The 10,227-nt window shown below is 43.9% G+C and overlaps 1 long non-coding RNA gene across 3 annotated transcripts; it reads right to left on the bottom strand.

Annotated features, from left to right (window-relative positions):
• Positions 1 to 1,121: 1,121 nt before the first annotated feature.
• Positions 1,122 to 9,311, bottom strand: LOC138674005 (uncharacterized). 3 transcript variants are annotated; one of them, XR_011320423.1, is made up of 7 exons: positions 7,894 to 9,311; positions 5,583 to 5,703; positions 4,896 to 5,043; positions 4,611 to 4,729; positions 3,892 to 4,068; positions 3,181 to 3,545; positions 1,122 to 2,834 (listed from the first exon to the last, which is right to left on the bottom strand). It is a non-coding gene; the product is annotated as an uncharacterized lncRNA (long non-coding RNA). The 3 variants fall into 3 exon arrangements; XR_011320424.1 differs by having other exon boundaries at positions 4,896 to 5,703; positions 7,894 to 7,964; positions 8,468 to 9,311; XR_011320422.1 differs by having other exon boundaries at positions 4,896 to 5,703.
• Positions 9,312 to 10,227: the final 916 nt, after the last annotated feature.

Here is a 10,227-nt window from a genome sequence, read left to right as displayed (position 1 = left end):
CCTATTATACCATGGAGCATCATATATGGGGCCCATTATACCATGGAGAGTAATATATGGGACCCATTATACCCTGGAGCATCATATATGGGGCCTACTATACCCTGGAGCATCATATAAGGGGCCCATTATAACCTGGAGCATCATATATGGGGCCCATTATACCCTGGAGTATTATGTATGGGGCCTATTTTACCCTGGAGCATCATTTATGGGGCCCATTATACCCGGAGCATCATATATGGGGCCCATTATACCCTGGAGCATCATATATGGGGCCCATTATACCCTGGAGCATCATATATGGTGCCAATTATACCCTGGAGCATCATATATGGGGCCCATTATACCATGGAGAGTAATATATGGGACCCCTTATACCCTGGAGCATCATATAAGGGGCCCATTATACCTTGGAGTATCATATATGGGGCCCATTATACCCTGGAGCATTATGTATGGGGCCTATTTTACCCTGGAACATCATTTATGGGGTCCATTATACACTGGACCATCATATATGGGGCCCATTATATATTGAGCATTATATGTGGCCTATCATATGCTGGTGCATCAAATATGGGGCTCATTTTATATGGAGCATCATATGGTACCTATAACATATAGAGCATTATATGGACCCATCATACACTGGAGCATCATATATGGGAACCATTATATATGGAGCATTATAAAAGGTCCATCATACACTGGAGCATCATATATGGGGCCCATTATGTATGGAGCATCATATGGGGCACATTATGTATGGAGCATCATATGGGACCCATTATATATTGAGCATCATATGGCTCCTATTATATATGGAGCATTATATAGGGACTATTCTGTAAGGAGCATTATATGTGGCCCATTCTATATGGAGCAATATGTGGGGCCCATCATATACTGTATGGAGCAATATATGAGGATCATTATACTCTACAAGATACCAGAGTAGCTGGCGCACTACGCAATATATAACATATATCCCATGAGTCACGGGGGTGCAAAAGAAAGTGGCCAACACGAACATATTAGAAAAGAAGAAAAGAAGCCACTACAAAAATATTTGCACACCACCCATAAATAGTATAAAAAAAGACAACTTTATTGGTGACAAACAATTTAAAAACAGTTAAAATACAAACAAAAACTCCCCCATCCGACCCGTTCAAAGATATGAAAATAGATAGCTGCACAGGTGAAAATAAAACATACTGTATGCTACCCTAAAGACCAGATTGCACCGCAGAAGCACATCCAATATAACTCTAAACGATGCAGTCAGCAGAAGTGACACCTGAGCCCACAATAGGGACAAAAAAGGAGGAGGTGGGGGGGGGGGGAAAAACAGACAAACCTATCCCCCCGCAAAATGAGTCAGTATAGTCACTGCTGGCATGCATAGAAATGTCCACAGGAAAACCCTAAGAACATAATGTTCCAATACACCTGCACCTAAACGCGGGCAAGAAATGAAAAGTCACTAAATGTAGCAGAGCCCAAAGGGGGGCAGTATGCACCTGATACCCCCCGAATCACCTGTAAAGAGGAGGGTAATCGAGCAGCCAAATAAAGAACAGGATCGTGAGGCAGGAGATCCCGACGCGTGTCCCGGTTACAAGGACCGCTTCATCAGGGGAAGTACTCACCACATTAAGCCACGTCTTTATATACAAAATATGATGAGAGGTGAACGCCGACACCTGTGCGGCGCTGGACCGGAACCAGAAGCTGCAGGATAATGCAGCAAGAAGCCATGGTATGAGGCATTGAGCCGCTGGCGCCTGCGCAAAGGAGACAACTAGCTAGAAGTGGGCAGACGTCTCTGCCCACACAGTTACAATGCGCACGCGCTGGTAATATAACCGGCGGTCCGCAAAGAAACATAAATAATAGTGTACACTGAGACCAGGGAGGACCAGGATAAGGTGCCTAAGCCTGCTCGGAAAAGAAAAAAGAAAGAAAAAAGAAAATCAAAAGTAAAGTGGTACCCAGATATAAGGAACAGGGGGACAAAGAATGAGGGAAATAGCAGCCTGTCCATAATCCCATAATGGTCACCAGCCCCAGACCTAAATCGTACTCAAACATATAAGGACAAGATGGTACTCCATGGATAGCCACGGTGTGGAAAGAACAAGGGACACACTATCACTGCAAAAAAATATAAGATTATACATTTATGCATATTATTACAAATAAACTCTTAACCACGATCTGGATGCCACATAATAATATTATATGTATAGAATAACATTCTAGGTCCAAAAGACGCATAATCTACAATAAATACAGTTATAGCATAACCCATAATGGAAAGAGATCTAAACAATATAATATAAGGTCATACAAGTGCTGTTACAGCAATATGCCCACATACAAAATCAGCCCAACAATTCTAGTCCTTCATAAATATCGTCCCATGACCATAAAATAGAGCAGCCATATGTTCCCATCTCCAAAGATATGTTACATCCACTTGTAAGAAATCCCGGTAGTAATTGCTTGTAGCCACAAGTAGCCAAATCAGCCCAAAAAGCCGGTAAAATGTAGATCCTCATTAATGCCTTGGGGCGCGGTGGAATGGAGCAAGTATATCCAACGAGATTCCACTTGTAGGAGTCGTTTATGTAGGGAGCCACCTCTTTCAGAGCTCCTAACCTGCTCCAAGCCGACTATCCTGATGTTATCACATTTACCCCCATGATGGAGCAAAAAATGTGAAGCCACTGTGCTGAGCGTCTTGCCTTTCCGACTATCCACATTCGCCATATTAATAGTAGAGAGGTGACTTTGCATTCTCCGTCGCAATTGTTGCGAGGTCTGGCCTACATAAATATAAGGACAGGAACAAATCAGAGCATAAATCACATGAGACGATTTACAGTTGATATAAGTCTTAAGCTTGTGTTGTATTTGGTCAACGGGATTGCAAAATACTCCACGGACAGGATGCATATATGGACAAATGCTACATTCTCCACAAGGAAAAGAGCCCTTCAAAACCATTCCCCTATTGAGCCTATATGTGGGCCTCCTGTAATGGCTCTGGGTAAGTATGTCTCTGAAGTTGGGTGCCCTCCTTGCCGTAATCAGAGGCCGAGCGCTAATAACCTGAGATGTCTGTATATCAGTGGTCAGTATCCTCCAATGATTATTAAAAATCCTGCTCACCTGAGACCAATGGGTATGATAACCCGTGATAAAACGCGCATAACCATCGGGCCTCCTCCTGTTGGTAACCAATAGAGAATCCTGTGTCTGCCCCCTCGCCCTCTGATAGGCCCGAGAAATACATTTTTTGGGGTAGTTCCGAGTTCTAAATTTGGCCGTCAGCTCCTGGGCCTCCCTCCTAAAATCGGAGTCCTGGGAACAATTCCGTCTGGCCCTGAGGAATTGGCCCGTGGGAATTCCATCCCTGGTGTGTTTGGGATGAAAGCTCCGATAATCGAGAAATCCAGTAACCACAGTGGGCTTCCGATACAAGCATGTAGATAATATACCCTCCTGACTCTTGACCTCCAGATCCAAAAAAGTGACTGCAACGGAAGAAAACTGATGAGTCAACAAAATATTGAATGAATTCTGATTAAGACAATCCAAAAATAGAAATAACTCCTCCACTGAACCAGACCAAATGAAAAAAATATCATCAATAAAGCGCGACCAATGTCGCACCTTATTTTTGAAGGAATCGGAAACAAAAACCACAGTCGCTTCCCACCATCCCAAAAAAAGATTAGCAAAAGAGGGGGCACAACGCGCCCCCATTGCCACACCAGATGCCTGTAAATAATATGTACGATCAAATAAAAAGAAATTGTGTCTCAAAACAAAATCAAGCAAATCAAAGATGAAAGAATCATGCAATCTGTCTGAGTTTACCTGTTGGTCAAGGAAGAATAAAACCGCCTGCATCCCATGGTCATGGTTGATATTAGAATAAAGCGACTCAACATCGCACGTGACCATGAGGTCGCCCGGAGCCAGAGTCACCCCTTTGTAAATCATGATGAAGTGCGAGGAATCTCTTATATATGATGGAAGTGTAATCACAAGGGGCTGCAAGAAAAAGTCAATATAAGAACACGCCCTTTCACACAGGCTGCCAATGCTTGAGACTATGGGACGACCAGGGGGCCTGATGGTACTTTTATGGACTTTGGATAGCATGTAAAAAGTTGGCGTAATGGGTTGTGCTACCCAAATGAAGTCCCGCTCATGCCCATTGATAATCCCTAACTCGAAGGTTTTGTCCAGCAGAGCTCTCAACCTGGCAGAATATACCCCCGTGGGATCAGAAGGAAGTCTGCGGTAAAAGCGTACGTTCTTTAATTGCCTATGAGCCTCCTCCAGATACATACGGTGGGGCCACAAGACAATGTTACCCCCCTTATCCGCCTCCCTAATTACGAATTCCTGATGGTTGCTCAGGTCAAATAGGGCTTTACGCTCCTGACTAGTAAGATTGACACCACCACCAGATCTCACGGATAGTGCCTCAATGTCCCGTTTGACCATTTTGAAAAAGATTTTCACTGCAGGAACCGTAGAAAGGGGGGGGCATACCATTGATATGTTCTTACGTGGAAAACGTGGCCTACCTCTGGGGGAATCCCCTTCATCCAGCAGGTCCAAAAGGTCCTGAAGTGTTCTCTGTTCTGTTTGATCAGGTGCTGACAGGGAATGTGGCTGATTATACAGGACCTGTAGAATAATTTTTCTACAAAAAAGAAAAAGATCCTTAATCAGTGTAAACTTATCCATACCCTGTGATGGTGAGAACGTTAACCCCCTCATGAGTACTGACGTCTCCGTCGCACTCAGCTGGTATTCAGATAGATTAATAATCTGCAAGTAGTCATCACAGAAGGAGCTATTATACTCACAGGCATCATGGATGGACTGAAGGGCTACTTGTGGTTCTTCCTCCGTTGATGGGAATACACAGGTTTGTGATTCCGATTCCTGGTCACACGTGAAAAGAGGCCTCCGTCTCCTCCGCCCTCGCCTGGTCCTGCACCTCCTTCTGGTTCGCTTTCCGTGGAGGATAAAAAATCGCTTGACAATTGCCCGTCCTTGGCTAAGCTGTTATTGGCCCCGTCACTGGCACTCATATTGGTGGTCCTGCCCCGTATTTGGTTCCCCTGATGCCTCCAATTGAATACCATCTTGCGGTTAAAGTCCGATTTGTCTCTCAAAAATTTAGACCTCTTTTTGTCCTTAATATCCTTGTCATGTTTATCTAGGACCTCCTTCAGTTTGCTTTTAAAGGGCTGGATCTGTGATGCCTCATCAAACTTACTGAGGTCATTCTCCAGCTCCTTGATCTCTGTTTTAACATGACTGAGTAGTTCTCTGTCATGAGTAATTAATAAGTTAATTAGAATATGTGAACACTGAAGGAGGCCCCCCTCCCAAATGGCCCGGAAGTTATCCGAGGGTTCCCAAGCGGGGAAGATAGAAATTCTCAGTCCCCTTGGAACCAACTTCAACTTAAGGTACTCCTCTAAACAACGGATATTCCAAAGCAGCTTGATCCCCTGTTTCTGAGCTGCCAAAAGTCTGGTAGTTACCCGTGTAAATTCAGATTCCGGACAACTTGGTTCCTGGTCCATAAAAGCTGCAGAGGCAGAAACCCTCCATGCGGCCTCTCTGGTTTCCCAATCCATGATACCACACCGTACCGGCGTTCACCTAAACACCAAAACAAATATATACCCAAAATAAAAATCAGTTGAAAAATAACAACCAAAGCAGGTCCCAATAGACCGTGTGCTGCCAAGCAAGAAAAAAAACACCAAAATGGTGTTTTGTACCAACCTATACAAGATACCAGAGTAGCTGGCGCACTACGCAATATATAACATATATCCCATGAGTCACGGGGGTGCAAAAGAAAGTGGCCAACACGAACATATTAGAAAAGAAGAAAAGAAGCCACTACAAAAATATCTGCACACCACCCATAAATAGTATCAAAAAAAGACAACTTTATTGGTGACAAACAATTTAAAAACAGTTAAAATACAAACAAAAACTCCCCCATCCGACCCATTCAAAGATATGAAAATACATAGCTGCACAGGTCATTATACTCTATGGAGCCCATCCTATACTATATGAAGCATTATATTGGGCCCATTATATATGGAGCAATATATGGGGCCCATTATATACTGGAGCATTATATGGAACCCAGGATATACTGTATAGAACATTATTGGGAACCCATTATGTATGGAGCAATATATGGCTCATTATTCTTTATGGAGCAATATATGGGGCCTATTATATACTGTATGGAGCACTATATGGGGCCAGCGTCGGACTGGGGTGTCTGGGGCCCACCAGGGGAATGGACTCTAGGGGCCCACCCTACAGCTATATGCAAATATCTGTCATTATAGTGGTGCATCGGCTGTAAAACACCGGCGGCTGCTGCACATCTACCGTGTGCCCCAATAACTGGGATGTATAATTACGGTAGTTTACATTAATGGGGTTCTTGGTTAAAACAAGTTATCACCGATCCATGGGCTCCACAGGATAGGTGATTGCTTAGGTCCGACCATTAGAAACTGCACCGATCGGAAGAATGGGGAAGTTTTATCCCTGACAGGACACTTTTATCACTATTTTAATATGCAGTGGTAGGTGGGATTTCTGATCGCAGCTCCATTTATTCTCTTTGGGGCTTCCAGAAAAAAACAAGTGCAGCCACAGAGTGAATGAATGGATCAGTGATCTAGTCGGACATGCCACTCCAGTCTAATGGGGATAAAAAGTTCCACATTTTGCTGAATGGGTCCAAGCAGTCAGACCCCCACCAATCAATACGTTATCACTTATCCTGTGGGGAGGTGATTACGTTTTTCCACAGGAAACCCCTTGTAAGTGCATCTCCGCCGCTGTGTACAAAGCATTAAAACTCTAATGGAAATAAAGAATCTTCACCTAATTAATATCAGAGAGAACAAATGACCACCATACACAACACAATCCACTATACCAAGACCAATATTACCACATACAGGAAGAAATACCACCACACCATGACCAAAGTGACCAAATAATACTTCATACAAGGGACAAATACCACCACACCGTGAACAGATCACATATTACCACCACACAGTGACCGAATATTATGACATACTAGGGCAGCACGGTTCAGAGGTTAGCACTGCAGCCTTGCAGCGCTGGAGTCCTGGGTTCAAATCCCACCAAGGACAACATCTGAAATGAGTTTGTATGTTCTCCCCGTGTTTACGTGAGTTTCCTCTGGAGTCTCTGGTTTCCTCCCACATTTACAATGACATACTGCTAGGGAATCTAGATTGTGAGTCCCATCGTGGACAGTGGCAATAATGTCTGTAAAGCACTGTGAAATTAATCGCGCTATATAAATGAATAAAAATAAATAAAAATAAATATTACCAGCATATAGGGACCAAATGATACCACATACAAGGAGAAATACTGCCACGCCGTGACCAGACCACAAATTACCAACACATAGTGCCCGAATACTACAATATTGATTATGAATACAAACCACAATACTAACAACACTGTTATTACCACCAGTGACAATATACACAGTACCTCTGTATATAGTGTCAGTGTACAGGTAATACAGTGATCACCAGTGACATTATACACAGGAGCTCTGTATATATTGTATAGTGTATGGGTAATACAATGATCACCTGTGACTTTATATACAGAGGCTCCGTATACAGTATATAGTGTACAGGTAATACAGTGACCACCAGTGACAGTACACACAGGAGCTCTGTATATAGTGTCAGTGTACACATAATACAGTGATCACCAGTGACATTATACAAATACACAGTGTAAGTGTACAAGCAACACACTGACCCTCTGTAGTTGAGGTCTTTTTTCTTCATCCAGTGCAGACTGCCATTACTTCTTCCAGCAAAGACTCGTCTCTGCAGAAAATAACACAGTTAGCTGTAGCTGATCGCTTCCAGAGCACATTCCCCACTATTTTCCTCGACTTCTATACTATGTCAGATGAAGAAAAAAAAGACATAGTGCAACCCTGCTTAGTAGCAGGACACTTTTGTTCTCTCCATGGAAGACAGTAAGATCAAAAGTAAATTACAGCAGTAATAATGTCCCCTGATTGGCCCCTACAGCAATTATGTCCCCATTTGCCACCATAAACCAATAATGTATGTTCCTCATCCTGACCTGAATACAGTAATTATGTCACCCACTTAATTAATAAGGTGCCAGATCCTTGGCCCCTTTATTTAATGTCTCCATCTTGGACCCCAATGTCCACCTTAATAAGGTCCCTATCCTGGGCCCCTTCCAGTAATAATGTCCTCATCCTGGGACCCTTTATTTAATGTACCCTCCCTGGGCCCCTATGTCCGTCCCTATGGCCATTACCTTGCCCAACTACAGAGGGGGGGATTCTTCTCACCTTCTTGCGCTCCCCGGCATCCTCTTTTGGCTTCATATTCGGCGTGGTCGTTACAATGGCTGCCAACTGCAGCTGTGACAGGGCGCTCTGCTCTGTGACAGGCCGCGCGCTGACGTCACATAGCAGTAACATTGAAAGGCCGCCGGCCTATCAAAGGCTGCAGAAGTCATTTAACAAAACTGCTATGTGACTTCAACACATGGCCTGTCACAGGAGCAGCCGGTATTCATCGTGATTTGCGTTGTCATCAGGGTCGGCTCCAGGTTTTCATGGGCCCCTTTAACACATGCCACGATTCCTGATGCACAGATAAAAAACAGATATAGTACAAAATATAGGCACCACACAGTGCGCCATACAGTATTACGGGCACCTCATAGTCCTCCATACAGTATTATGGTCAACCACATAGTCCTCCATACAGTATTATGGTCAACCACATAGTCCTCGATACAGTATTATGGTCAACACATAGTGCTCCATACAGTATTACGTGCACCTCATAGTCCTCCATACAGTATTATGGGCAACCAAATAGTCCTCCATACAGTATTATGGGCACCTCATAGTCCGCCATACAGTATTATGGTCAACACATAGTGCTCCATACAGTATTACGTGCACCTCATAGTCCTCCATACAGTATTATGGTCAATCACATAGTCCTCCATCATCCATGTAGTACAATTCACTTCACATAGTATAATGCACCCATAGTTCTTCATATAGTATAATGTATTCCCCATAGTCCTCAATACAGTATAATGCAGACCACATATAGTATAATCATGCCACGCCAGAGTATAATGCAGCCACCCCACAGAATATATTGCAGCCCCCCCGAGTATAATGTAACCCCCCAGAGAATATAATGCAGCCCCCTCATATAGTATAATGCAGCCCCTGCATATATAATATATGGTAGCCCACTGATAGAGCATAATGCAGCCCCCATAGAATATAATGTAGCCCCTCCATAGAATATAATACAGCCCCCACATAGAATGTAATACAGCCCTCCCCAATAGAATGTAATACAGCCCCCCATAGAATGTAATGCTGGCAGCCCCCATAGAATGTAATTTAGCACAGCCCCCATAGAATGTAATGCAGCAAAGCCCCATAGAATGTAATGCAGCACAGCCCCATAGAATGTAATACAGCACAGCCCCCATAGAATGTAATGCAGCCAGCCCCCCATAGAATGTAATGCAGCACATTCCCCATAGAATGTAATACAGTACAGCCCCCATAGAATGTAATGCAGCCAGCCCCATAGAATGTAATACAGCAAAGCCCCCATAGAATGTTATACAGCACAGCCCCCATAGAATGTAATGCAACCAGCCCCCATAGAATGTAATGCAGCACAGCCCCCCATAGAATGTAATGCAGCAAAGCCCCCCATAGAATGTAATGCAGCACAGCCCCATAGAATGTAATGCAGCTAGCCCCCATAGAATGTAATGCAGCCAGCCCCCATAGAATGTAATGCAGCACAGCCCCCATATAATGTAATGCAGCACAGCCCCCCATAGAATGTAATGCAGCCAGCCCCCATAGAATGTAATGCAGCCAGCCCCCATAGAATGTAATGCAGCACAGCCCCCCATAGAATGTAATACAGCACAGCCCCAATAGAATGTAATGCAGCACAGCCCCATAGAATGTAATGCAGCCAGCCCCCATAGAATGTAATGCAGCCAGCCCCCATAGAATGTAATGCAGCACAGCCCCCATAGAATGTAATGCAGCACAGC

The sequence above is a fragment of the Ranitomeya imitator genome, chromosome 4 (genome assembly GCF_032444005.1).
Source record: "Ranitomeya imitator isolate aRanImi1 chromosome 4, aRanImi1.pri, whole genome shotgun sequence".
NCBI lineage: Eukaryota > Metazoa > Chordata > Amphibia > Anura > Dendrobatidae > Ranitomeya > Ranitomeya imitator.
This window is presented reverse-complemented; position numbering and strand designations above follow the sequence as displayed.